General features: G+C 41.7%; 1 pseudogene; it reads right to left on the bottom strand.

Moving 5' to 3' along the window:
• Nucleotides 1–22,497: 22,497 nt before the first annotated feature.
• LOC126253835 (5S ribosomal RNA) lies at nucleotides 22,498–22,615 on the bottom strand (annotated as a pseudogene).
• Between the last annotated feature and the right edge of the window lie 2,975 nt (nucleotides 22,616–25,590).

The following is a 25,590-nucleotide window of genomic DNA, read 5'->3' as shown; positions in this document are numbered from 1 at the left end:
TGGTATTCTCGGTACACTCTGGACAGTGTGCATCTCGGAATACTGAATTTCCTAACAATTTCCGAAATGAAATGTCCCATGCGTCTAGCTCCAGCTACTATCCCGCGTTCGAAGCCTGTTAATTCCGAGTCGTGCGTTCATAACCACGTCGGAAATCTTTTCACTCGAATCGCTTGAGTATACATGACAGCTCCGCTGATCACTGCCCTTTTGCGCCTTGTGTATGCGATACTACCGCCTTCTGTATACGTGCATACCACCATCCCATGACTTTTGTCGCCTCAATGTATGCGTACATACAGTCCATTCACAAGTTATCTTCCCTCTCCCCCTTCCCCCTCTTCCTTCCCCTTCTCCCTTCTTCCATTCCCCGTCACCGCAGCCTATCTTCAAAGGTGTCACATATTCTTCCCGTGATCAGCCATTACTCGAAAAGGGAAAAATAAAGATTCTGAAGTCATATAAGAAAGACATACTTTAAGAAACGATACAACTTGCCTCGTGAACTCTGCATAACTTTTGTAACCTAAATCCATTTGAAACACCTTAGCGTAGTTGAACCTTGGTCTCCTTCTGCAGCCGGCCGGAGTAGTCGTGCGGTTCTAGGCGCTACAGTCTGGAACCGCGTGACCGCTACGGTCGCAGGTTCGAATCCTCCCTATGGCATGGATGTGTGTGATGTCCTTAGGTTAGTTAGGTTTAAATAGTTCTAAGTTCTAGGGGACTGATGACCACAGCAGTTAAGTCCCATAGTGCTCAGAGCCATTTTTTTTTCTCCCTCTGCAATTTTTCACCACCATACTTCCCTCCATTTCAAATTAATTATTTCCTTGTGCCCTAGGATATGTCTTTCAATAAAGTTGTACCATAATTCAACTGGTGACAAATGCTTTGTTGTTGTTGTTGTGGTCTTCAGTCCTGAGACTGGTTTGATGCAGCTCCCCATGCTAATCTTCATCTCCCAGTACCTCCTGTATCCTACATCCTTCTGAATCTGCTTAGTGTATTCATCTCTTGGTCTCCCTCTACGATTTTTACCCTTCACGCTGCCCTCCAATGCTAAATTTGTGATCGCTTGATGCCTCAGGACATGTCCTACCAACCGATCCCTTCTTCGAGTCAAGCTGTGCCACAAACTTATCTTCTCCCCAATCCTATTCAATACCTCCTCATTAGTTACGTGATCTACCCACCTAATCTTCAACATTCTTCTGTAGCACCACATTTCGAAAGCTTCTATTCTCTTCTTGTACAAACTATTTATTGTCCATGTTTCACTTCCATACATGGCTACACTCCACACAAATACTTTCAGAAACGACTTCCTTACACTTAAATCTATACTCGATGTTAACAAATTTCTCTTCTTCAGAAACGCTTTCCTTGCCATTGCTAGTCTACATTTTATATCCTCTCTACTTCGACCATCATCAGTTATTTTGCTCCCCAAATAGCAAAACTCCTTTACTACTTTAAGTGTCTCATTTCCTAATCTAATTCCCTCAGCATCACCCGAGTTAAATCGACTACATTCCATTATCCTCGTTTTGCTTTTGTTGATGTTCATCTTATATCCTCCTTTCAAGACACTGTCCATTCCGTTCAACTGCTCTTCCAAGTCCTTTGCTGTCTCTGACAGAATTACAGTGTCCTCGGCAAACCTCAAAGTTTTTATTTCTTCTCCATGGATTTTAAAACCTACTTCAAATTTTTCTTTTGTTTCCTTTACTGCTTGCTCAATATACAGATTGAATAAAGTCGGGGAGAGGCTACAACCCTGTCTCACTCCCTTCCCAACCACTGCTTCCCTTTCATGCCCCTCGACTCTTATAACTGCCATCTGGTTACTGTACAAATTGTAAATAGCCTTTCGCTCCCTGTATTTTACCCCTGCCACCTTTAGAATTTGAAACAGAGCATTGGCTCTGAGCACTATGCGACTTAACTTCTGAGGTCATTAGTCGCCTAGAACTAGAACTAATTAAACCTAACTAACCTAAGGACATCACACACATCCATGCCCGAGGCAGGATTCGAACCTGCGACCGTAGCTGTCGCTCGGCTCCAGACTGTAGCGCCTAGAACACACGGCCACTCCGGCAGGCGAAACAGAGTATTCCAGTCAACATTGTCAAAAGCTTTCTCTAAGTCTACAAACTCTAGAAACGTAGGTTTGCCTTTCCTTAATCTTTCTTCTAAGATAAGTCGTAAGGTCAGTATTGCCTCACGTGTTCCAACATTTCTACGGAATCCAAACTGATCTTCCCCGAGGTCAGCTTCCACCAGTTTTTCCATTCGTCTGTAAATAATTCGCGTTAGCTTCGTCATCTGCAGAGCTAGTCGGCATATAAACTTGTACTACTGTAGTGGGCATGGGCTTCGTGTCTATCTTGACCACAATAATACGTTCACTATGCTGTTTGTAGTAGCTTACTCGCACAATTGCTTTGTACTATTATTATATTGCTGACAATTTCATTGACTTCGGCTGTCTTGTAACAGCAACTTGCAATCATTTACCCCAGTTCAAAAGCTGTTATTTTCTTCTATTTATCGTCCACCAATCACTTCACTACAACACTACATAAAAAATATTTAGAAACACTTAAATTACGATCCATGTTATAATATTTCTCTTTTCAGAAACGCTTTTGCTACTACTGCAATTCTGCATTTTACATCCTATCTACTACAACCAGTGTAATATTGTAGCCAAAAAAGTCAAACTCTTCTACAAATTTTAACATTCGTTGTTAAGTCCGGTGAATGGGGAGCCCATGAGATATCCTCATTTAGAGAGACCACTTGATTTGGAAATAAAGCATTAACAGCGTTCGTGCTTGCTATTGTGGTAACTGCCCTGTCTTGTTGAAAAAACTGCCTCCTTGTTTTCTTTGTGTTGCGGTAGTTGGCTTCCAGCACGTCTGCGTATCTCCATAAAGTCACTGTCACGGCGTTGCTTCGCTCATCTTTTTAAAAAATTTGGGTTCTCTGATCCCTGACGAAGACATGTAGCATCACACGTTAATTATTGTGGAATGGAGAGGTTGCTAATACTGTCACTCTAGAACGTAAAAATCTGGTTTCTGACGTAAACGGACAGTTGGAAATGAATATCACCACTCGTCCATGAACTGTTTATAAAGTCTTCATTAGTTCAATTAAACGTTATTTCGCAGAACCGTCTTTGACTCAAGAAATTTGTATCATCAAGAAACTGATCAGTATGGGTCTAGTAAGGATGATAGTGTAGAAAGTAGTGAATTGTTTAACTATTCTGTTGGGACACCCAAGTGTAGAGTCATGCAAATGAGCAGAGAGACGCGGGGTTCTACTGACTGCAACTCTTACACATTCAATCTTTTCAGACGTACGCGCTATGACTGGTTTCCTAGATTTCTCTGTCATCGTTGACAAAAGCTCTTCAAAGTTCTTAACCCACTTTTTAATCGCACAGGTGGGCGGCAACGATCATTTCCGATTAGTCTGGAAATGGGTGCGAAACTCACGACGCGCCTGCACGTAGGACGGCAACAAGTGTCATTTGATTGGAGCACGAAACAAAGCCCTGGAAACGTTGCGAACTCAAACACGCGATGAGCGAAACAGTGAAACTCATGAGAATTTTGATAGGTCCCAACTGAAATGCCGCGTCATCTCTCTCGATAGCGGAATGTTTTTTCAGTGATAACACACTCTACAACCTTTATGTCTTCGAGCAGTTTGAAAAACACTTTGGAGTATCTCCAAGTGGTAAATATGAGCGATGAACGGATAAAGCCAATAGACTGTCACCAGATCGTCATCTCCAGCCGTGTTGATAATATTTCAATGAACAGCTAAGAACAACGATCGTGCTGGTGAAAGTGCTTAATCATTGGTGCCTCCCGCACTGAGTTTCTGACGCACGCCGTTATCTATAATTGATAATTCAGTAGACTTTGATAAGCAGGTGGCATTGCCAGGTGCCATTGTTGATGCAGAGAAGTGTTACGTATTCTCCCTGCAGAATCTTCACAATTTCCTCGGCAGCGACAGATGGCATAAACAGCCGTCCCAACGCGTTACAGCGTTTTGCAGCGATATAGCGTGGTGCAATATTGCGGACGTTTACGTTACCTTTAACTTTAACTTTCTTGTGCCCGCAAAGAAGTTCTTTAGCAGTGAAAACAGTAATTTATCGTCAGCAGAACGGGTTACACCTAGTAAATGTAGTGTCCTACCACTCAGAAATGCGGGAAGCGGAGCACTGAAATAACTAAACAGCACAGAAAGTGTTTGCATAAATTCTGGGAACTCGTGTGCACTGTTTTGCCCTGCAAAGAGTCTGCTTCTTGCGCATCGCTGTACACGTGAATGCTTTGTCGGCACGTAGAATAATCGTCACATTTTGTTGGAATGCCCCACTGTACACACAGAGGGCAAGCGAATGAGGTGAAAGACTGGATGCGGGTAGTGTACATCAGAAGGTTGACACAGGTCTTTCGAGTGGTGGAGGTTTCAGTTGGTGTTACGAGGCCAATCAGCAGTGTATGATTAATTTCTGATAGTGTGTCAGCCCTACAACTGATTAGAAACCATCTAATAGATGTTCCAACTCCATAGTTGCAGAAATTATCGACGTTGTGTCTCGGGTGCAGAGTAACTGTCGCAATATCGTGATAGTATGGATGAAAGGCCACTTTGGGATACCTGGAAATGAACAATCACATGTACTAGCAAAGCAAGAACCTCTACACGGAAGTATTAAATGTGATAAACTCCCTCTCACATATATGATGCCCATGCTGAGGAAGCAGTTGTCATTGGATTGGCAAGAGGAATCCTCGAGGGCATCTAAAATCAAAAGCAGCCACTATGCTCTAACTCTCCCCGATTTCAAAGATACCATGCTATAATAAGACACATACATTGAGCAGCTTAACGACAGTAATCATTGGAAGACACCTCTATTGGCTCAACTTAAGCGTCACCCCTCTATGTGTCTTTGATCCAAACCTTACTCATATATTCCTACAGTGTCCTCAGAACACTGATCGCATAAACGTAGTTGCAAGTAATCTTCGGGCTCTTTGCCATCGGTTTCCAAGCAGCCTCCAAACCTTGTTAGTATCCAACGATGCAGTAATATATAACATACTGTACAAGTTCGTCAATAGTGCTAAAGTGCCGATATAGATCTTGCCCTGTTAATGTAATGCTATTGGTAATTAGAACGTTAGAAAAACACCAAAGCACAGTTAACTGACTATATTCCCATGTGCTCCTCTGCAGGGTATGGATCGCTCAGTCTATAAATATATGTCACTGTGTACCTCTTATATGTATGTGTCTGAAAATGGTGTATCTGTACGTACGGTTGTAATACCCATATCTGGTTCTTGTAAATTGTTCTCATGTTCTGTCTACATGGTACTTATAGACCTGTCGGCAGCTTTTGAAACATTTCTTACAGGACTTACAAAAAATACTTTATTGTTAATTCATATATATAGTCATTAATATGGACTGAATTGGGAATATCTCAAATGCATACCAACGGCGAGTTATCATTTCTTAGTGTGTTACCTGCAGAATTTTTGTAACTTGTGTTACTTTTCATCTTCTTCACTCATTTCAGTAGACTGTGGATGTAAAATCTGTTATATCGGACTCTGTCCTTTGTTAAGCTTATGTAACTCTGTATCAGGATATGATTTAAACTAATTTATACTCTGAATTGTCAGAACAAATTGTAGTATAACATTTTCAGTGCTGAGATGGTTATGGAGACGTTCCGAATGCCGAAGGGCAGTGTACGATTGCTTAGATGTAACTGCATTAAACGTATGAGAGTATGAGTATTGTTTGAACGACTACACTAAACTAGGCATAAGAAAGGTTAAGAGTAAGGTTCACTGGACGAATCCTCCGCAGGTGTACGTGCAGATGTTGCTCAGAAAACCCGACGGCCACTTGAGTCACTTCAACCGTCACTTGACTGTTGCTCGTCAGTCTGAAATCCCTAACAGTAGAAGATCCAAATGAAAGCACGTTTCGTCACGGGATTGTGAAAGCGTTACGGAGGTGCTTACACAATTCAAGGGGCAGAGGCTGCAAGAGAGTCGTTCTGCATCATTGTGTGTTTCACTGTTGAAGTTCCAAGATCGTACGTTCCAAGAAGAGTAAACAAGTATATTGCTTCCTCCTGCGAGGAGAGCATGAAAATTAAAGAGATTCGAGCTCACAGGGAGGTCTAAGAGCAATCGTTCTCCCTGCGCACCAGTCGTGGCTGGAGCAGCATGTTTGGAAGCGGCAGTAGCATGAGAACCACACTCCGACATACCCTGAGGTGGCTTGTGGAGTATAAATGTAAACATTCAGCAGCTGAGGGTGGCTTATCGAGATAAATAGCAGATTTTCAGACGCTGTACATCGAACAAGTCACCGCCAGAAAAGATACCTGTCCTCAGACACAGACTGTAAGTTCCTCTCTATAATTTGTTGCTGTCTAAAGTTTAGCCCAACTGTATAGAACATGGTGTGAACCGAACTGTAACTGATCTGAATGCAGCTTGACTTTGTATTAAATGCGTAGTAGTAACTAAACAATTATCTAGCCCTAATTAAAATTTCCACTTACTTCGTGTCTTGACAACTTCGTTGCAGATTTCTTGAAAGCACAACAGCAAACGGCAAACATACAGCGGCTAAGCTAGATTTCTGTTTCTAAATACATACTGAAACTGTTGCACGTGGTAATGCGTAGTGATAAACAGTGGGATGGAGAAAGTAACGATTCCTATGAAATGATATGCCAAGACAACGGTTTTAGAATGAAATACATATTCATAAAGAATGACTAATACTTCGCATGATCTTTACACATAACGTTAGTCTAAACGGTACTACGCTTAACAAAGTGAACAATGATTTAAAAAGAATACAAAGTTAACAGAGAATTTCTATAAAAATCAAACAGCTTAATGAATTAATATGCAAATCTATGACTCAGGGAAGCCAGGTGGTGTTTCTTTCACCTCTGAGCAAGTTAACTAACTGAGAATAATCGTTCCTAGTGCGCGGTGCTGCGGTCCTACCTCAAACTTCTTCTCTTCAAAAATAATGACATTATTTAAAATTTATATTCCTTTCATTTTTCAGTGTACCCATCATACTCAACCTTGCTGTCCTTTCTTCATCTAACACATACCATTACAAGTCCCCACAGCATTTGCACTGGCGTAGTTTCCTCATAAGGGTATCAGTTTATTTCTGTATCCTATATTTTAGATTTAACTTACTGAATTTTTTATTAAAGTTGTCTGTTTTGTAAACAAGTTTTTGTGTCCAGAATGAAATTTTCGCTCTGCAGCGGAGTGTGCGTTGATATGAAACTTCCTGGCAGATTAAAACTGTGTGCCGGAGCGAGATTCGAACTTGGGACCTTTGCCTTTCGCGAGCAAGTGCTCTACCGACTGAGCTACCGAAGCACTACTCAGGACCCGTCCTCAAAGCCTTAATTCAGCCAGTACCACGTCTCCCACCTTCGAAAATTTCACAGAAGTTCTCCGGCGAAACTTACAGAACTAGCACTCCTGGAAGAAAGGATATTGTGGAGACATAGTTTTGTCACATCCTGGGGGATGTTTCCAGAATGAGATTTTCACTTTCAGCGGAGTGTGAGCTCATATGAAACTTCCTGGCGGAATTAAAGCTGTGAGGATGGGTCGTGAGTTGTGCTTGGGTACCTCAGTCGGTAGAGCGCTTACCCGCGGAAAGAAAAGCTCCCGAGTTAAGAGTCTCGGTCGGGCACACAGTTTTAATCTGCCAGGAAGTTTCAAGTTTTCATGTCCATGTATTTCTTACGGACTTCTTATCTTGTTTCAACACCAGCAGATGGTGCCCCGTTTTAGGTACTTTATCTCTTCTTTAACTGTTTTCATCTGTTTTACTATTATCATTTGTTTTAAATCCATTTTCATTTGGATGGACGTTAACAGACACTGTATGTTCTATTTTAATGCTATTCACTGTACTTTTAAACAGATAAACCCCGCCTAGCGGAGCTTCCGTCGACTGCGTCCGCAGCATCCCGCCTGCCAGTGTCTTGTATTCACGGCCCCTACTGTTTGAATACCAATATTTGTGTCAAGCTTGAAGTGCGGCCCTTTTCTTTTTGGGTCATCAGCCTTCTGTCTGGTCTGATGCGGCCGCTATGAATTCCTCTCCTGTGCCAACCTCTTCATGTTAGAGTAGCATTTGCAACCTACGTCCTCAATTATTTTCTGGATGCATTTCAGTCTCTGTCTTCGTCTACAGTTTTTTCTCTCTGCAAGTCCCTCTAGTACTACAGAAGTCAGTCCGTGATGTCTTAACAGATGTCCTGTCATCCTGTCCCTTACTATCAGTGTTTTCCAGATATTCCTTTCCTCTCCGATTCTGCGCAGGACATCCTCATTCCTTACCTTATCAGTTCACCTATTTTTCAACTTTCGTCTGCAACACAACATCTAAAATGCTTAGATTCTCTTCTGTTCCGGCTTTCCCACAGTCCATGATTCATTACCATACAGTTCTGTATCCCGTACGTACATTCTCAGAAATTTCTTTGTCAAATTAAGGCTTGTGTTTGATACTAGTCTACTTCTCTTGCCCTTTTTGCCGTCGCTGGTCTGCTTTTCATGTCCTCCTTGCTTCTTTTATTTCCATCATTGCTTCTTCGATGCACAGATTGAACAGATAGGGCGAAAGACTATGTCCCTGTCTTACACCCTTTTTAATCCGGACACTTCGTTCTTAGTCGTCCACGCTTATTATTCCGCCGGCCGGAGTGGCCATGCGGTTCTAGGCGCTACAGTCTGGAACCGCCAGACCGCTACGGTCGCAGGTTCGAATCCTGCCTCGGGCGTGGATGTGTGTGATGTCCTTAGGTTAGTTAGGTTTAAGTAGTTCTAATTTCTAGGGGACTGATGACCTCAGAAGTTGAGTCCCATAGTGCTCAGAGCCATTTTTTTTTTTAACTTATTATTCCCTCTTGGCTCTTGTACATATTGTACATTAGCCGTCATTGCCTATAGCTTACCCTTCTTTTTCTCAGAATTTCGGACATCTTGCACCATATTAAATCGTCGAACGCTTTTTATAGATCGACAAATCCTATGCCTGTGTCTTGATTTTTCTTTAGTCTTGCTTCCATTATCAACCGCAGCATCAGAATTGCCTCTCTCGTAAAGTCTCTCTTCTAAAGTCCTGTCTAAGCATAATGGCACGGCTTCGCCATGGATAAGGATCGGCACCTCTTTCACGGTTACATTAGCAGTTTGTAATCTGGCTCTTCGTTGCGAGTCTAAGGCAACGTTTTCTTAAAATTCTTTTACTTTTGCATTTTAGTTACACTCCAAAATTTTGATTGGTTTTGACTAATGCGTTACCCCCTGTTCTTATACGTTAAGTCCCCCTTCACACTGATGATTTTATAGCATTTTTAAATAGTTTTTACCACCTTCTCATGCGAAATAGCACCCTAGCCCTAATCTGTTTTAATAAATTTTTCCCATGTAGAATTTCTGAAGATGCATCAAAAAGGCGGAACACGCCAAAAAGCTTACGATATTGTTGTAACCTAGACCTTTTTTTTCCTAGTGAAAAAATGTGGCCACGAGTGGTGGAGATAGTGGCATCACTCGCCAGCCCCTACGGTCTTTTGTCACGTCGTAAAGCAGCATGGAGTTATGTCTCGTATCTACTACCCAAGCACAGAAATAGTTTGCCTCTCTTTTCTTTCCTATTCTAGTCCTGTCCGATTCCGTCTCTCTAAGGATCCCGCCAGCGGCGGGACGGTATATCTTAACCTTTGCTTTTCACGACTGTTGTCACGGGCGTTAGTGGAACTCATTACCGTGAGCTAGGTATGCGTACGGCACAAATCATGGATAAAGTCAGGCTTGCAGTGAATCGGCAAGCACTTAATGACCCGTGAGGCACGGCGTCGCTGCACCACGCCGGACGAATGAAATCGGCACATCTACTGCGAGACCTCCACGAGACGACTCAGGCAGGTTAACGACAACTCATCTACCGACTGCCAGTACACCTGTCAGGCTATCCCCGCCTGCCCTTGGAGAGAACGTCACGTAGGGACAGACGAGTAGATATGTTGTTTCGCTCAAGAAGGAAAATTATACAATTTAATGATCTGCGGACAAAGAAATACTTAGTGTAATGTTATTCTGCTGCATTCTCCGCTCTTTCTGTCAAGTTGAGAACGACTGCATGCAATCGATTTGTATCATATCGATTGCTTCAACCGGTAGGCCCTTTGTTCATCATAACCTACGTTTCCTAGTAAAAAAATTTGTTTCTGAACATAACAGACACGTCTGGAAAATATTTTTTTCGTTAGTTTTCTGAGCGATTTGATACGACACGATTTTTTTTTGTTTTTGTCAATCTCTTCAGCGCAGAGTAGCCCAGACACCCTAGATCCTCAGTTATTTGTTGTACGTATTCCAGTCTCTGTCTTCCGTTACAGTTTTTACCGGTTACAGCTTCCTATAGCTCCACGGAAGTGGTACTCTGATGTCTTAACACATGCACGGTCATCCGACCCTTCTTTTTGTCAGTGTTTTTCGTACGTTCCTTTCTGCGCCTATTCTGCGCAGAATCCCCTCATTCTTTATCTCATTGATCCGCCTAATTTCCTTCATCCTTCTATAGCACATCTTACACTTCGATTCTGTTCATTCGGCAATAAAATAAAACTGTAGTGAAAAACCACCGCAACCTACTAAAATTCTTTTTACTATTCTGCAGTCATTTTCAGCCTCTCGGTGGTCACCTGGCAGAACTTCAGTTTTGAAACTAGGTGCAGAATAATAAGAAATTAAACTTTTTAGCAGCTTGTCATGGTTTGTTGCAGCAAAATGTCTCCTATGCAAATTGTGCAGCACAGTTTTAAGAACATTTCATAAACTAAAACTGCTTGGAATTATCCGTCTCTTTTCACCGTCTTTTTATCAGAAACATATCTTATTCATAGTGACATAATAGGCTTACTTAAAGGTTTTCAGTGACATTAGCTGAATTTGGGCATTGAAATGAATCAATGGTAATCGGGACTCGAGTGGTTCTAGGCGCTTCAGTCTGGAACCGCGCGACCGCTACGGTCGCTGGTTCGAATCTTGCCTCGGGCATGGATGTGTGTGATGTCCTTAGGTTAGTTAGGTTTAAGTACATCTACATATACATCTACATCTACATCCATACTCCGCAAGCCACCTGACGGTGTGTGGCTAAGTTGAAGGGGACTGATGACCTCAGATGTCAAGTCCCATAGTGCTCAGAACCATTTTTTCCCGCTTAACGTGAGCAGTCGCTTAACCGCCTTGGACATCAGACATTTTTCATTTTTTTCTTAGGGCCTCCCATCACAGCCCTTCCTTGCGCTCACCAAAGATGCCTTTCTCAGCGAGCTACACTGCTTTAATCAGAAGGGTGATTCATAATCTTCTCACAGTGGTTCATAATCTTCTCACCTTTACAGCAATAAACGAACGAAATCAAGAAACAAATGGTATGACATGAAATTTAAAATGTTCGTCAAAGTCCATGTCCCCTGACAAAAGTGCCTTTTTAACAACTGAATCTTTACGACGTGTCGCAAAACAGAAAGTGTATTTTTTCATAACGCAAATTAATAAACGATTATCATTACGTACTGTACTTCTTAAAGCCGAGTAAAGAAACGAACGACAAAACACAATTAGCAGCAGATGAACGAATTGACAGTCCGTCATAAGAGTTGCCTGCAGCGTTACTTGGTTGTCAAACAGAAAATATAATTTTCACTGGATGCTGTACAAAAATAATAATCGTTCACTATGTACTTCACCGAAAACTTACTTTCCGACCCAAATTCCCAGCCTGTTACAACTAACGGTGTAGCGTCGCCTACTCAGGAACCCATTGCTCGCAGTTTAGGATTCACTAGAGGAAGCCTTTCGTACCTGTCCGAAAGAACAGACACCACATATACATATCTATATCAAGAAGGCGATGACAACCAAAGATCCTTTCCCTCAATGCAGATGCACACCAAGTCCGATCTCTTGCGGTAATCCGAAATTTGGGTCGGATGAGCAGCGTATTTGGGTGGCCGAGGCGGTTAAGGTGACCACTCGCGCTAATCGAGAAACTGTGTTCAAGTCCTGGCCCGGTATAAATTTTCACACGTTACCATTGATTCTTTTCAATGCCCAAATGTGGCTAATATAACTGAAAACCTTTAAATCAGTATATGTATTGCCTCTGGATCACATAAGGTGCCTGTTCTGTCGGACATGTCCGATTATGGTGGCTGCGATGGAGCAAAAACATGCTTTTATTTTGTATTCAAGGCTAGTAATTATAAACAAACATAACCAAATGTTTCTGTTTCTTATTTAAACAAATTAATACCACCGCAAACGTCATATGAAGCTATGTACCTAAGACACTAAACAAAATGAGAAATAAGTGTAGTCAGAGGATATGTGGGTTTGAAAAATTACAGATGGGCTCTCGAATTACACGAGAGAAGGTAAAGATAAGTAGATTTCAAGGGAAGTAACGCAGCACAAGGATCGGACATCAGTGGGGGACGAAACTGACCGTCTCCTTTCCGGGGAAACCATTCCGGTACTCGATGTGGCGCCGGAAACAGTGGGTGTGGAAAGTGGCCGTGGGTTCTGTGGGCGTGAACTCTTAACAAAATGTACTCGTAAATCAAAGTTCTTAAAGAGTATAATAACTTAGAGCGCATACACGAGAAGGTACAAACAAAAAGTTTATCAATAAGACACTAGAGCTCTAATACGACAATAGAATGCACTTTGAAACACAGTGTGGTTTTAATACATATTTCGCTACTTGAGAGGGCCCTGATGAAAAACGAGTGATCATAGGACAGTGAAACTTTCTGGAAACATTTGAGAGTACATGCGGAAAAAAAATAACGAATAAAACACTGAAACACCTTTTAATTTCCGTATGAGAAGGTAATATTTGTTAACTGCGTATACGTTCCACATTACAGACGTTTCTCAATGTGACGACCATCTGCATGCACGACAGTCTGGATCCACACTGCAGATACCATTCCATAATATCGTGCCGCGCGGTTAGAAGCACCATGTCACTGATTGCGCGGCCCCTCCCGTCGGAGGTTCGAGTCCTCCCTCGGCCTTGGATATGTGCGCTGTCTTTGGCATAAGTTAGTTTAAGTAGTGTGTAAGTCTAGGGACCGATGACCTTAGCAGTTTGGTCCCTTAGAAATTCACACACAATTGAACATTTGAACACCATATTGTCCGCAACACTTTTCCAACGGTGGATCTTGCAATGCTCCGCTGTCGTGACAGCTCGTGCCCTACTTGAAGATCGCATATTGTCAACAGTAACGTCTGTAACAATTTGTAGCGCTATTGGTAATCGGCCTCTCCCAAGAGCAGTTCCCAAATCTCCACTTAATTCGAATTTCCTACTCACGTTCTTGAATCCCGGTGCGGAAAGAGGACCTCTCGGCGTTCCTTTAATGCATCGATATCGAGAAGAGCAGCAGCATTACTGCTGTTGTTTTGGTAAAATAGCTTTACGAATAAAGTCTCGCTCACCTTGTGCAGACCCATGCTGACCGTCTAAACATCTGCATTATGAGAAGAAGATAAATACATCTAGCAATAAAATAAAAACAATATGGGATATAGTTAAGTCAGAGACAGGTAGGACCAGAAATGAGGAGGAACAAATACCTCTAAAAATAAATGAAACCCTGGTAACAAACGCATGTTGTGTTGCAAACCATTTAAACAAGTATTTTGTCTCTGTTACTAATATCATCGGGTTGTCAGGTTCAGTAAATAATGCAATGGAATATCTGAGACCAGTGCACACAAACACAGTAAAATGGAATTGGGCCTTACTTCATCCAAAGAAATAGAATTCATCGTAAAGTCCTTGAAATCAAAGCATTCTAGTGGACATGATATCATATCAACAAAGTTAATAAAAGAGTGTTCATGTGAGCTTAGTCATAGCTTAACTTTTTTTACGTAATCAATCGCTTATCACGGGAACATGCCCAGACTGGCTGAAATATGCTGAAATTATACCTCTCCACAAGAAAGAGGACAAAGAAATGTCGCCAAATTACCGACCGATCTCATTTTTGCCAGCTTTTTCAAAAATCTTTGAAAAGGTTATGTTCAAGCGTCTACTTAAGCACCTCAGTGAAAATAACATACTGTCAAAGTCATAGTTTGGGTTTCTTAAGGATTCTGATACTGAGAAGGCTATTTACGCTTACAGTGAAAATGTCCTTAATTCATCAGACAACAAATTAGAGGCACCTGTCAAAGGCTTTTGACTGTGTAAATCACAGCATTCTTTTAAATAAATTAAAATATTATGGCATCACTGGTAGTGTTACAAAGTGGTTCCAGTCATATCTTACTACTAGAAAACAAAATGTGTCATTATGTAACACTTCAGCAGTAGGCAATCAGACATCATCTGACTGGGAAGAAATTTCACGTGGTGTTCCCCTAGGTTCCATACTAGGTCCACGACTTTTTCTTGTGTATATTAATTATCTGTCATCTGTTACATTACCAGATGCCAAGTATGTCTTATTTGCAGATTAAACAACATTCTAATAAATAGTAAATCAAATATAAATTTAGAAATGGAAACTAATCAAATTTTTACTGAGATTAATATGTGGTTCAAGCCAATTCACTGTCATTAAACTTTGAAAAGACCCACTATATGCAGTTCAGGACTTCCAAGAGATTTCCTTCTAGTGTGTATATAAAATACAATGACATGGAAATAGGAGAAGTTGAGAGTGTAAAATTCTTGGGATTACAACTTGATAACAAATTCAGTTGGGAGCAACATACCAACGAACTGCTAAAGTGCCTAAACAAGTCTATGTTTGCAATGCAAATTATGTCAGACATAGGAGATAAAAATATAAAAAAACTGTCATATTTTCCTTATTTTCACTCCATTATGCCATATGGTATCATATTTTGGGGTACATCCACAAACAGAGAAAAACTTTTTACAGTACAGAAGTTGTGTAATAAGAATAATGTGTAGTGTAAATCCAAAAACGTCATGTCGAAATCTATTCAAAGAATTGGGCATACTAACCACAGCTTCTCAGTATATTTATTCCTTAATGAAGTTTATTGTAAATAATACACTCCTGGAAATGGAAAAAAGAACACATTGACACCGGTGTGTCAGACCCACCATACTTGCTCCGGACACTGCGAGAGGGCTGTACAAGCAATGATCACACGCACGGCACAGCGGACACACCAGGAACCGCGGTGTTGGCCGTCAAATGGCGCTAGCTGCGCAGCATTTTTGCACCGCCGCCGTCAGTGTCAGCCAGTTTGCCGTGGCATACGGAGCTCCATCGCAGTCTTTAACACTGGTAGCATGCCGCGACAGCGTGGACGTGAACCGTATGTGCAGTTGACGGACTTTGAGCGAGGGCGTATAGTGGGCATGCGGGAGGCCGGGTGGACGTACCGCCGAATTGCTCAACACGTGGGGCGTGAGGTCTCCACAGTACATCGATGTTGTCGCCAGTGGTCGGCGGAAGGTGCACGTGCCCGTCGACCTGGGACCGGACCGCAGCGAGGGTATCGGCGAGGACCATTCGCAACCGTCTCCATGAAGCTGGGCTACGGTCCCGCACACCGTTAGGCCGTCTTCCGCTCACGCCCCAACATCGTGCAGCCCGCCTCCAGTGGTGTCGCGACAGGCGTGAATGGAGGGACGAATGGAGACGTGTCGTCTTCAGCGATGAGAGTCGCTTCTGCCTTGGTGCCAATGATGGTCGAATGCGTGTTTAGCACCGTGCAGGTGAGCGCCACAATCAGGACTGCATACGACCGAGGCACACAGGGCCAACACCCGGCATCATGGTGTGGGGAGCGATCTCCTACACTGGCCGTACACCACTGGTGATCGTCGAGGGGACACTGAATAGTGCACGGTGCATCCAAACCGTCATCGAACCCATCGTTCTACCATTCCTAGACCGGCAAGGGAACTTGCTGTTCCAACAGGACAATGCACGTCCGCATGTATCCCGTGCCACCCAACGTGCTCTAGAAGGTGTAAGTCAACTACCCTGGCCAGCAAGATCTCCGGATCTGTCCCCCATTGAGCATGTTTGGGACTGGATGAAGCGTCGTCTCACGCGGTCTGCACGTCCAGCACGAACGCTGGTCCAACTGAGGCGCCAGGTGGAAATGGCATGGCAAGCCGTTCCACAGGACTACATCCAGCATCTCTACGATCGTCTCCATGGGAGAATAGCAGCCTGCATTGCTGCGAAAGGTGGATATACACTGTACTAGTGCCGACATTGTGCATGCTCTGTTGCCTGTGTCTATGTGCCTGTGGTTCTGTCAGTGTGATCATGTGATGTATCTGACCCCAGGAATGTGTCAATAAAGTTTCCCCTTCCTGGGACAATGAATTCACGGTGTTCTTATTTCAATTTCCAGGAGTGTATTTTGTCCTTTCATCAATTAAATACAATATTTCTTCTGTTACCCAAGGATTTCTGCTAGCCCTCGTCTTTTTACCTATTTGATCCTCTGCTGCCTTCACTTCATCCCTCAAAGCTACTCAAAGCTAGCGCCATTCGACGGCCAACACCGCGGTTCCTGGTGTGTCCGCTGTGCCGTGCGTGTGATCATTGCTTGTACAGCCCTCTCGCAGTGTCCGGAGCAAGTATGGTGGGTCTGACACACCGGTGTCAATGTGTTCTTATTTCCATTTCCATGAGTGTATAAAAATGCAGTAAATGAAGCAGGCAAAAAGGAATACAAACGTCTCAAAAATGAGATCGACAGGAAGTGCAAAATGGCTAAGCAGGGATGGCTAGAGGACAAATGTAAGGATGTAGAGGCTTACCTCACTAGGGGTAAGATAGATACTGCCTACAAGAAAATTAAAGAGACCTTTGGAGATGAGAGAACCACTTGTATGAACATCAAGAGCTCAGATGGAAACCAGTTCCAAGCAAAGAAGGGAAAGCAGAAAGGTGGAAGGAGTATATAGAGGGTCTATACAAGGGCGATGTACTTGAGGACAATATTATGCACATGGAAGAGGATGTAGATGAAGATGAAATGGGAGATACGATATTGCATGAAGAGTTTGACAGAGCACTGAAAGACCTGAGTCGAAACAAGGCCCCCGGAGTAGACAACATTCCATTGGAACTACTGACGGCCTTGGGAGAGCCAGTCCAGACAAAACTCTACCATATGGTGAGCAAGATGTATGAAACAGGCGAAATACCCTCAGACTTCAAGAAGAATATAATAATTCCAATCCCAAAGAAAGCAGGTGTTGACAGATGTGAAAATTACCGAACTATCAGTTTAATAAGCCACGGCTGCAAAATTCTAACGCGAATTCTTTACAGACGAATGGAAAAACTAGTAGACGCCGACCTCGGGGAAGATCAGTTTGGATTCCGTAGAAATGTTGGAACACGTGAGGCAATACTGACCCTACGAATTATCTTAGAAGCTAGATTAAGGAAGGGCAAACCTACGTTTCTAGCATTTGTAGACTTAGAGAAAGCTTTTGACAATGTTGACTGGAATACTCTCTTTCAAATTCTGAAGGTGGCAGGGGTAAAATACAGGGAGAGAAAGGCTATTTACAATTTGTACAGAAACCAGATGGCAGTTATAAGAGTCGAGGGACATGAAAGGGAAGCAGTGGTTGGCAAGGGAGTGAGACAGGGTTGTTGTCTCTCCCCGATGTTATTCAATCTGTATATTGAGCAAGCAGTGAAGGAAACAAAAGAAAAATTCGGATTAGGTATTAAAATCCATGGAGAAGAAATCAAAACTTTTTTGCTATTTGGGGAGCAAAATAACTGATGATGGTCGAAGTAGAGAGGTTATGAAATGGAGACTGGCAATGGCAAGGAAAGCGTTTCTGAAGAAGAGAAATTTGTTAACATCGAGTATAGATTTAAGTGTCAGGAAGTCATTTCTGAAAGTATTTGTATGGAGTGTAGCCATGTATGGAAGTGAAACATGGACGATAAATAGTTTGGACAGGAAGAGAATAGAAGCTTTCGAAATGTGGTGCTACAGAAGAATGCTGAAGGTTAGATGGGTAGATCACATAACTAATGAGGAAGTATTGAACAGGATTAGGGAGAAGAGAAGTTTGTGGCACAACTTGACCAGAGGAAGGGATCGGTTGGTAGGATATTTTCTAGGGCATCAAGGGATCACCAATTTAGTATTGGAGGGCAGCGTGGAGGGTAAAAATCGTAGAGGGAGACCAAGAGATGAATAGACTAAGCAGATTCAGAAGGATGTAGGTTGCAGTAGGTACTGGGAGATGAAGAAGCTTGCAGAGGATAGAGTAGCATGGAGAGCTGCATCAAACCAGTCTCAGGACTGAAGACCACAGCAGCAGCACCAGCAAGCATTAAGAGTTTCGTTTCAGACAAGGCACAATTTAAATATAATTTGATAGAATTTTTGGTGGCCAACTCCTTTTGTTCCATGCATGAATTTCTCAACAAGTGCAGTAGACCACTTTAATGAAAATTTATTATACTTTAATTTTTGACAGTCTTGGTTGTAATAGCCAAGTAACTAGCTAGTGTGTGAATGATGGATTTAATGAAAGCAGATGTAAGTATTAAACCTGTAAATATTAGAAGTTTAATTTTAATTCATGTACATAATTTTACTGTTTATTGACTGACAATCATTAAAATTAATTAAACTCAAGTTTTTAATTACCTTTTTTTGTAATGTGTTTATCTGACATGTTCCGCACCCAGGAGGATTCCCTCTTTTGTGTGTCTATGGAATGAATAATTAATCTAATCTAATCTACAACTGTAGTGCTTACTGATGCTTGTGTTTCACACCTAGATCACCATACAAGTGATGACACCAGCACTACTAATGCAAAACCTGCTGTTCACAGTCTGAGCATCATTCCTGTCAAGTTTGCTACCTATTATGGTCTACACTGGTTCAAGTAGCGAAATTTTAATTACAACCACACAGTAGTTGGCCCCTGCAATTAACAAACTTTACCAAAGGAGGCACAGGTAAATGTACCAAAATAACAATGCGCTAACCTAAGACAACAACACATATCAATCTAGCCCATCTCAGATAAAAACTTTACAATAAAAGGGCAAGAATTAATATACCAAAATAACAACACACACACACACACACAGACACACACACAGTAACTGGAACACACAACAGTACCGAATGAAAGATTTTGGTTGCGGCACCCAAGGCCAAAACCATAAGTTTAAGCTAGACAGACAAGGCAAACAGACACACACAATCTAAATTAAGATGTTAACCTTCTGTACGCCATGTATAAAGTAAGACAAAGAAAGTAAAGCCTAAACAAACAAAATAATACTAAAAAACAGAAGAATTCATCAGTAAATACAACATAAAAAAGTTAAAAACCAACCCAACTAACAGATTTGAAACACGTGTTAAAACAGACTCCAAAACATAGAGTCCATATTTACAGACAGAGAAAAACAGAGACTTGTACAAAAAAACCTCAAGCTCCCAACATGACATGTCAACCAAACGTCCATAAAGAAAATTATCCAGTGCATCCAATAGTAAATTTCAGAGCAGCTCCTACATTCCTAATAAAAAAAACAAAAGCAATCACAGCTCACCCAGTATTATAAACTAGAAAATGATCGAACAATCAGAAATACCTCTCAACTGGTAGAACATATAATAGACATTAAAATCCCTGACACAGCAAAATTGCTCTCCTTTGATGCAGAAAGCATGTACAGTTGCTTCCCTGTTAATGGAACCAGAAAAATAATTGAAAAATGGCTCTGACCACTATGGGACTTACTTCTAAGGTCATCAGTCCCCTAGAACTAAGAACTACTTAAACCTAACTAACCTAAGGACATCACACACATCCATGCCCGAGGCAGGATTCGAACCTGCGACCGTAGCGGTCACGCGGTTCCAGACTGTAATCATTGAAGAAACCCTGAAAACACACAACTAGCTACCTCATGAACACACAGATAAAACCATAAAATTATTACAGTTAACAACACAACAAAATTATTTTGAATTCAATCAAGAATACTACATACAAGAAGAACGTTTACCAATGGGCTCACCTATCTCAGGAACATTAGCCAATATTTTCATGAATCACATAGAAAACTAATATTTGAAGACGTAATAACAAAGAAAAGCTACAATGTCATCTACTGGTACAGATACATGGATGACATATATGAATGGTAGATGAACCTAAAATAAGAGTACAACAACTACACAAAAACATAAATACTGTACACAAAAACATAAAGTACACAATAGAAGAAGAACAAGAAAACATTCTCAACATTTTAGACACAACCATAAGAAAAGACAATAATAAACACACATTCGACATATACAGAAAACCCACAACAAGTGACATTATCTTAAATGAAACTTCAACCCCCCACAGAACCACAAATAAGCAGCAATCAGATATATGTTAAACAGGCTGGACAGGATCCCCCTAAACACTTCTAATTACCAAAAAGAGTTAGCCATTATAAAACAAAGAGCATTAAAAAATGGACACAAAGGAACAATGGTAGACAAACTAAGCAAATAAATAAAGGGACAAATAAGGAAGAAAATACGCCAAACCACACAAACTCATACAACTTGCACTACAACAAAAAAATGGCATACAATGACCTACCACAGCAAATTCACCCATAAAACAGGAAACATGTTCAAAAAACAAGGCATAAACATTGCTTACAAAACAAACAATTCCATACAAAAGCACGTCCCAAAACTAAAATCAAAACTAGAAAGATACCAACAATGTGCTATCTATCAGCTCAGTTGCAGAGATTATGAGAAGATATATATTGGAATGATTGGCAGGACATTTGACATGAGATATAAAGAACACATCAGAGCATTCAAATACAGTACACGTCATTCAACATTTGCGGATCACCTAAAAGAAGAACACCATAGACCAAGCAATACTGAAAACGATATTAATATCATAAAAATCGGTAAAGACAGACACTTCCTTCCTTCCTGAGAAAATTTCCACATACGAAAAGCATTAACAAAAAATAAACAGTTGCTGAGTGACGAGATAAGTATTGGAAACCAGACAGTATATAGAATAATTGATGAAAAAGAAAAGAGCATTTTCCATCCTTCACCCCATCCCACAACCCCGCCCCCCCCCCCCCCCTCCACCCAGCCACCCACTCACAGTTTCATTTCACCTCTCGCTCCTCACCTTCTCCTCTAACCCACACTCCATCTCACCGCTATATACTTAAGTCCACTCATCTTGGTTTCTCCTCCCCCCCCCCCAAAAAAAAACAAAAAAACTTTCTATCGCTATACCTTCTCTACTCTTACACAAGATATAAATACACAGAAACATACTTAAATAGAATCACACACATACAATAATCTAATTTAAAAAATAATATTTACAGGTCAGAGACAAAGTAGTGGAAAAGTTATATTGGCAACACTTCAAAACACAAACATAAACACATACTTTAAGTACGAAAACAAACAGAATATAGTGGTGTGCATAAAAGCGTGTTTTGAGAAATACATGGTGCTACAGAAAATCTAAAAAGTAGACGAAAATTATGAGTGTCCAACACAGAAAAACAACGAAGTGCTAGCGACGGCATTTTCCAATGTAAGCGAGAAAGCAGCCATAAAATCACCGTAAGTACAAACCAACCTATTCTTAACGAACTGTTTTTGATCTAAAAAGCAAAACAAAATGTAAATAACCTTAATTACAGATTCACTGATGATGCTTTACCTCAATAAAGCGAAACGCGTCTGGTGAAAAAATCACGCATTTCTGTTGTTGCAACGACGGATCAAAAATGCCCTCATGAATTATAAAGCAACTACGGACACTATGGACACACAAGTGAAGAAGACAAAACTGGTCCTAAGTACAATTCAATCAAATAGTGCTCTCCTCCCCAAATTCAAGGCCCAACAGCGCCCTCGTTGTGTTTCACAAACATAACGTCTTGATGACTTACGCAGATTAGTCCTGACTCAATCGTTTGCATGATAACGCAGCACTAGTCACCACAAACACACTCTCTTCTAGCTGTAAACGTAGGCTTCCGCGGCCGTTGTAACAGTCAATAAAATTCTTCTGAGTTCACAGTCAATAAAATTCAACTCCGCCCTAACAGGGCACGAAGGCCCAACGGTACCGACCGGCCGCCGTGTCACCCTCAGACCACAGATGTCACTGGATGCGGATATGGAGGGTCATGTAGTCAGCACACCAGTCTCGCGGCCGTATGTCAGTTTACGAGACCGGAGCCGCCACTTTTCAATCATGTAGCTCCTCAGTTTGCCTCACAAGGGCTGAGTGCACCCCGCTTGCCAACAGGGCTCGGCAAACCGGATGGTCAACCATCCACGTGCTAGCCCAGCCCGACAGCGCTTAACTTCGGTGATCTGACGGGAACCGGTGTTAGCACTGCGGCAAGGCCGTTGGCGTCAATGAAATTCATGTTAGCAATACATCCTGAGAAAGACGTCTTGCAATAGTCGCCGAAAAGTGGGAATTTTCTAGTTGACAATGTGGTCACAAACACAGAAGAATTTTATAGACTGTCTCTTTCAACTGTTGTACTATGGTACAATTTCGATTTTCACGGAAGTAGCGAACACTGTGCTTTCTTTCTGAGTGCTAGTATCCAACACGACAATAACAACCGTCTTATCTGGCAGCAGTTGGTATTGGAGAAGATTTATGATTATTGTATACTTTAATTTGAATAATCTGAACGTTTAGATTTGACGCAAACTAAACACTAGTCTGAATAACGACACCGATATTCTAGCCTTCCAGATAAGGTGACGAAACCTGCACATATGTTTTGAATTAGTCACGGTTGAACGGCTTTTAATATTTCTGAAGTACCTCATTCATAACGATCGGTAAATAATTCACACTTATAAATAAGCTCACACTACGGATTCTTTTATTGGTTCACAATTACGTTGTCTTAGAATGCCTTCCGCATAATTACATCCACAATAAAAGTCTTATCATGAAATTGTACTCAATATGTATTCCAATTAATTGACTTAATCGGCGCTAATACTATAGTGAAGCTAAAGCTAAGAAACTGGCTATCGCAGAAGTAGGATGCATAAAATGGCGGTTATGCCTTTTATTTTTTTTCTGGGCTGTCCACTGCACTGTCCACTGCTCCAGCTGGAACGGTGGCTGATGTTGACAACAGGCCACAATCAGTCTCAGCTGTCAATCTGCCCAGCTGTCTTGCTGCTTCGGCATTCAGCAGGTTGCTCCAGTACCCTAAATTCCTAGAAGAGTTCACTTTCGCTCGCCGATTCCAATTCCATTCTCGCCCAGATTATGAACATGGCGATCGTGTCATCGATCTCCATAGGGCCGCTGGTACCTAAAAATCACAAGCTCCGTCTGCGCGTTGTTCTATACCCGGCGCAGAACCAGAAGAATTGCTCGACGCTGCCCACGACGGCCCGACGCTAGCTTCAAAACAGATACGAGCGATTCCTTTAAGATCATCAGATTGTCAACCGCCCTGATTTCACTCCGCTTCTCACGTCACGATGGCACTCCGCACTCCAATCTCACAGATACGGGCGCCCTCTGGTGTAACCGAAGTGCATGAGCTGTGCTGGCTGAACAGCTGGGCGTAACAGAAATTTAATGATGCTGCGAATTATTAATTCATGGAACACCGCCATTCTCTATATAGCGATACGACGGAAAACCTAAATCTGTATAGTCATCGAAGCACGTATCTCGTAGAAGCTGCACTGTTCAGTTATTGAAGTTCCAAACATCAACGGTTTTTATGCTACTTCAATATTTTAAATATAGGTGCACAACAGCAACGGTTTCACGTAATAAAATTATAAACAGCCGACCAGTTGCAATGGATAAAGAAATTCTTTACCTAGGTTTCGACAAATATAAATTTGTCTCCTTCAGAAGGTAGCCTAAGGACAATGAACATCGTAGCTTACATTAGAAAAGTATGAAACTTATAAGCCAAGCATAGATTTTAACACAAATTAGAGAACTCTTGCATTACAGCAGTATGATAACGACGACTGGTACTTACAATTCTACATTAGTAAGGACTAATGTACCTACCTTCTGAAGAAGACAAATTTATATTTGTCGAAACCTAGGTAAAGAATTTCTTTATCCATTGCAACTGGTCGGCTGTTTATAATTTTATTATTTTATGTTACTACTTACTTCGACATAAGTAAAGATTGTGAAGTATGTGAAAAAAGTGATTTATCGTGTTTAAGGCATGCCGATCAAGCGGGAAAATATAGGTTGGCTCTTGATGGTAATTGTACCACGTGACACTGATGTGCTCAAAAACTTACGTTCACGATTTGCTATTCCATGAATAATGCATGAGCGTTTGAACAACAATGCCAGATAAGTTCCATTCGTTCATAGCCAATCAGAATAAGTGTCAGAGTGAAATTCAATTACAGAAAGACGGCAGAGTGAAAGGCAGTTGCAGAAAGTCTTGCAACAGCGATGAGAGTCATGCATGACCTATTATATTGGTGTTCCTTAAGGTGAGGAAAAAACTTCTGAGAATATATGTCCGCGGCACAGCATTATACGATAGTGAACGATGGATAGTGGAAAAACCAGAACACAAGAGAAAAAAATGGTTCAAATGGCTCTGAGCAATATAGAACTTAACTTCTGCGGTCATCAGTCCCCTAGAACTCAGAACTGCTTAAACCTAACTAACCTAAGGACATCACACACATCCATGCCCGAGGCAGGATTCGAACCTGCGACCGTAGCTGTGGCGCGGTTCCAGACTGTAGCGTCTAGAACCGCTCGGACACTCCAGCCGGCGAACACCAAAGAGACGAAGCGTTTAAAATGTGGCGCTACATAAGAATGTTGAAAAGTAGTGGAGTGATCAGATAAAGAATGAGGAGGTTCTCCGCAGAATCGACGAAGAAAAGGAGCATATCGGAAACACTGGGAAGAAGAGGGGACAGGATGATAGGACTTGTATTTAGACGTCAAGGAATAACCTCTGTGGTGCTATATTAAGAACCAATTCTTACGTCCTTTTTGGGTAGTTGGTGGACAGCTGCCAAAGCATTACACCTTTCAGAACTTTCAAACACGTCTGCTTCCCAATTTTAAACTCGCCCAGAAGTTGCGCTTACAGTAACATATTACACCATTAGTTATTAGATGAGGGGACGTACTAGCGCATCCCCCTCCAAAAAGTTCACAATCATTGACTCGCCGGAACAAATCGTTCGGGTTTGAGTGCGAACTGAGCAGTAGTGGGTAAAAACAGTAAGGGAAGACTGGAATACATCCAACAAGTAATTTAGGACACGGTCTGCAAGTACTATTCGTAGATGAAGAGGTAAGCGCGTGTGAGGTATTCGTGAATGGCCGCATCAAACCAGTCAGAAG

Source organism: Schistocerca nitens, chromosome 4, assembly GCF_023898315.1.
Source record: "Schistocerca nitens isolate TAMUIC-IGC-003100 chromosome 4, iqSchNite1.1, whole genome shotgun sequence".
Taxonomy (NCBI): domain Eukaryota; kingdom Metazoa; phylum Arthropoda; class Insecta; order Orthoptera; family Acrididae; genus Schistocerca; species Schistocerca nitens.
Note: the sequence above shows the minus strand (reverse complement) of the source record. Positions and strands in the feature narration are given on the sequence as shown.